The sequence below is a fragment of the Pristiophorus japonicus genome, unplaced genomic scaffold, assembly GCF_044704955.1.
Source record: "Pristiophorus japonicus isolate sPriJap1 unplaced genomic scaffold, sPriJap1.hap1 HAP1_SCAFFOLD_3431, whole genome shotgun sequence".
Lineage (NCBI taxonomy): Eukaryota > Metazoa > Chordata > Chondrichthyes > Pristiophoridae > Pristiophorus > Pristiophorus japonicus.
In genome coordinates, this window is record NW_027253250.1 from 3601 (window position 1) to 8193 (window position 4593).

A 4593-nucleotide genomic window follows, 5' to 3' on the forward strand; every position below is an offset into this window, starting at 1 on the left:
CTCTCCTTTTCCCTCTCTCTCCCCTTCCCCCTCAAGAGACAGCGAGAAAGTGAACAACAGAGAGAAAGAGAGAGAGAGAGAGCGAGAGACACAGAGAGCCAGCACAGAGCAGGTGGCTCCATAGTAGCAACATCTTTGTCTGTATGTATAACCAAGTTCAGTCTTTGACATCAGCCGTTGCTTTTAATGGGTGATGTGTTACCACTTGCCTTCCCCCTCCCAGGTAGTCCAAACGTTTTTACTTTAAAACAGTTTGTTTGTGGTCTCTTCCTGTGCCTTATTCCAAGAAAAAAGGTGTACACTTACAGGTGAGAGAGACACAGAGAGAGAGAGAGAGAGACAATGAATCAGACAGAGAATGTGAGAGACAGAGAGATGGAGAGACAGACAGACTGGGAGAGAAAGATAGAGAGACAGAGAGAGACAGAGAGACAGAGAGATTGGGACAGAGTGTGACTGAGTTGCCTTGGGATGTTTTACTACGTGAAAGACCCGATATATCGATGTTGAGAGGTGAATATTGAAGAGACGGAGGCAGGAGTCTGGGGGATGAGACACAATCTGAGCGTTTCACTGACCCCTCCTCATTCTTCAAACACACAGCACTAACTGGGGAATGACCCACAGCCCAGGGCAGGTGGTTCCATAGTTCAGGGGTTAGAGCACTGGTCTAGTAAACCAGGGGTCGTGGGTTCAAATCTCACCGGGGCCTATTCAACATTAGCTTAATATTTAAAGTTATTATCAGGAGCTTTAATAATAAATATTAAAAAGCTCTGAGATTGACCCTGGAGCTACAGGCTCTCTCTTCCCTTCCTCCTCTCTCTATCATTTTTCTCTCTCCCTTCCCCCCTTTCCCCCTCTATCTCTCACCATCCCCCTCTCCTTCTCTCTCACCTTCCCCCTCACTCTCTCCCTTTTCCCTTCTGACTCTCCCTTTCTCTCTCCCCTTCCTATCTCTCGCTCCCCTTCCACTCTCTCTCTCCTTTTCCCTCTCTCTCTCCATTTCCCTGTTGCTCTCAGTTTCCCTTTACCCTTTTCAATCTCTCCCTCTGCCTTTCTTCCCCTCTCTCTCCCCTCCCTCCTCTCTCACTCTCTACCCTTCCCGCTACAGGGCTACGGACCGAGAGCTGGAAGGTGGGATTAGGCTGGGTAACTGTTCTTCCGATCAGCACAGACACGATGGGCTGAATGGCCTCCTTGTTAAGAATAGTAAATTGCAAACAGGAGCACGTGTCGTAGGTGGCTCCATAGCTCAGGGGTTAGAGCACTGGTCTTGTAAACCAGCGGTCGTGAGTTCAAATCTCACTGGGGCCTACTCAATTTTGGCTTCTGTTCCTGAACTCGCTGTCAATCGGCGACAGGCCGACACCATCAACAGGAACCGACTCGTTTCACAGTTTAAGTACAGCACTTTCACTTTCCATGACCAGTCTGTAACCACATTGTCATGTGTTCGACTATCAATGCAAGCTGCTCTAAGGTGTGCACCTTGAGAACATTGACCACAAGGGGGTGAGCTTGTGGGAGACACTCCTAACCTGGACTTGCAGGTATAAAAGGGGAAGCTCCACCCACCTTCATCACTTGAGGTCTTGGGAATAAAGGTAACTGGTCACAGAGTGACCTTCTCTCAAGTCGGGGCCTTGTGTGCATTTGTACTGTAGAGTAAGGACATATCATTGGCGACGAGAAACTGGGATTTAAACCTCGCGAGCATGGCCACTAGCAGCACAGACGAGGGGTACTGTGTTGGTGATGATTGGGACGACTTTATTGAGAGACTACAGCAAAGTTTTGTCACTAAGGAATGGCTGGGACAGGATTCGGCCAACAAACGCAGGGCTCATCTCCTGACGGTTTGTGGATCCAGAACGTACTCCCTGATGAAGGACCTTCTAGCGCCAGAGAAGCCGGCGGACAAGACGTTCGAAGAGCTCAGTAAGTTGATCAGGGAACACCTTGAACCGGTGAGCAGCATGAACATGGCGAGACACTGGTTTTACACGCACCGGCGGTGAGAAGGGCAAAGCGTTCCAGACTTCGTGGCAGATCTCCGGCGACTGGTGAGCCGATGTCAGTTCCCAGATGCACGCAGAGCGGAGATGCTGCGAGACTTTTTTATTGAGGGCATCCGGCACGCTGGGGTTTTCAGGAAACTGACTGAGACCAAAGACTTGACCTTGGAAGCGGCGGCTCTGATAGCCCAGACATTTATCTCAGGGGAGGAAGAGACCAGAATGATGTTTGACAAAAATCTTGGCTCAAATGCGGCAAACGACCAGGGAGTCAACATTGTTAACGCGGCACACAGTTCTCTTGGCAGACAAGGGCGATTGGACATGTCCCAGCATGCAGTCGAACCCGTTCAAGCCGGCCTCAAACGGCCAGGCAGAACGAGCAGTGCAGATAATCAAACAGGGGATGCTCAGAATCCAAGGGGGTTCCCTACAAAGCCGCTTATCACGCCTCCTGTTGGCCTATAGATCCCGACCACACTCGCTCACAGGAGTTCCACCCGCAGAGCTACTAATGAAAAGGACGCTCAAAACCCGGTTATCCCTCATACACCCCACTATGAAGGAAATTGTTGAGAGCAGGCGCCAGTCACAATATAACTACCATGACAGGAATGCGAGGGTGCGATGTGTTGATGTCAATGACCCTGTTTTTGTCCTTAATTACGCTGCAGGGCCCAAATGGCTCGCAGGCACTGTGATTGCCAAAGAGGGAAATAGGATTCTGGTAGTTAAACTTACCAATGGACAAATCTGCCACAAACACGTGGATCAAACTAAAAGGAGGTTCAGCAACCCCATAGAAGAAGCAGAGGAAGAACACGATATAGAGTTCACTCCACGACAGGTGATCGAACTCCGGAACAAAGTGGAGGAGAGCCCAGTCACTGTGGGCAGTCCAGACAGGCCTGAAGCACCGCAAACAGCAGACACTCAGGCCAGCGTCCAACAACCGGAGCCCCAACTCAGGCGCTCTACAAGGGAGCGTAAACCACCAGAGAGACTCAACCTGTGATCCCAATAAGACTTTGGGGGGGGGGAGGTGATGTCATGTATTTAACCAGCATTGTAACCCATGTATAAACTGACCTAAGTTGTACACCGTGAGAACACTGACCACTAGGTGGTGAACTTGTGGGAGTCACTCCTAACCTGGACTTTCAGGTATAAAAGGGGAAGCTCCACCCACTTCCATCACTTGAGGTGTTGGTAATAAAGGTAACTGGTCACAGAATGACCTACTCTCAAGTATGGGCCTCGTGTGCATTTATACTGTGTAGTAAGGACGTATTACACGTCTTCTTCATATCCAGTCTGAGCACAAATATTTGTTTTAGATTCATTCCTGGAATGTGGCCATCGCTCTCTGCTCCCACCTTCCTCCTCTCCTCTCTTTTCCCATTCCTTTTTGACTCTACTCTTCTCCCTCCTCACTCTCTCGCCTCTCCCTTTTTCCTTCCCCTCCTGTCTTTCCCAGAGCAGCTGGCTCCAGAGCTCAATCTCTCACTCTCTGGAGCCAGAAGGGGCAGGGGGAAAGGCGAGGGGAGCATGTCAGTAGTTATTACATCAATAGTCCACGAGGTGGGGCTCTATTTGAGGAAGAGAGAGGGGAGAAATTAGAACAGGGGAGTCTGTCATTCCAGGGTCGGTCTCAGAGCTGTTTACTATTAAAAATTAAACCCCTGGTTAATTGATGGCAAATTTAAATACTGAGCTAATTTTGAGTAGGCCCCAGTGAGATTTGAACCCACGACCCCTGGTTTATGAAACCAGTGCTCTAACCCCTGAGCTATGGAGCCACCTGTAACACTCAATGTCAAATTTCTATCCCATAATCCTCCTGTGGAGCACCTTGGGACGTTTCACTACGTTAAAGGCGCTATATAAATATACATTATTGTTGGTGTTCCCTCTGTCTCTCCTCTTCCCCGTCTCTCTCTCACTCCTTCCCCTCACTCTCCCCTTCCCTCTCTCTCACTCACTCCTTCCCCTCACTCTCCCCTTCCCTCTCTCTCACTCCTTCCTCTCACTCTCCCCTTCTCTCTCTCTCACTCCTTCCCCTCACTCTCCCCTTCCCTCTCTCTCACTCCTTCACTCTCTCTCACTCCTTCCCCTCTCTCTCCCCTTCCCTCTCTCTCACTCCTTCCCCTCCCCTCTCTCTCACTCCTTCCCCTCACTCTCCCCTTCCCTCTCTCTCACTCCTTCCCCTCACTCTCCCCTTCCCTCTCTCTCACTCCTTCCCCTCACTCTCCCCTTCCCTCTCTCTCACTCCTTCCTCTCACTCTCCCCTTCTCTCTCTCTCACTCCTTCCCCTCACTCTCCCCTTCCCTCTCTCTCACTCCTTCCCCTCACTCTCCCCTTCCCTCTCTCTCACTCCTTCCCCTCACTCTCCCCTTCCCTCTCTCTCACTCCTTCCCCTCACTCTCCCCTTCCCTCTCTCTCACTCCTTCCCCTCACTCTCCCCTTCCCTCTCTCTCATTCCCTCCCCTCACTCTCCCCTTCCCTCTCTCTCACTCCTTCACTCTCTCTCACTCCTTCCCCTCACTCTCCCCTTCCCTCTCTCTCACTCCTTCCC

General features: G+C 50.8%; 3 non-coding genes across 3 annotated transcripts; 2 read left to right on the top strand and 1 right to left on the bottom strand.

Moving 5' to 3' along the window:
- The first annotated feature begins 639 nt into the window (after positions 1-639).
- trnat-agu (transfer RNA threonine (anticodon AGU)) lies at positions 640-712 on the top strand. Its single transcript has one exon. It is a non-coding gene; the product is annotated as a tRNA-Thr (tRNA).
- Positions 713-1244: 532 nt separating this feature from the next.
- On the top strand, positions 1245-1317 carry trnat-ugu (transfer RNA threonine (anticodon UGU)). Its single transcript has one exon. It is a non-coding gene; the product is annotated as a tRNA-Thr (tRNA).
- A 2427-nt stretch (positions 1318-3744) lies between these two features.
- Positions 3745-3817, bottom strand: trnam-cau (transfer RNA methionine (anticodon CAU)). Its single transcript has one exon. It is a non-coding gene; the product is annotated as a tRNA-Met (tRNA).
- Positions 3818-4593: the final 776 nt, after the last annotated feature.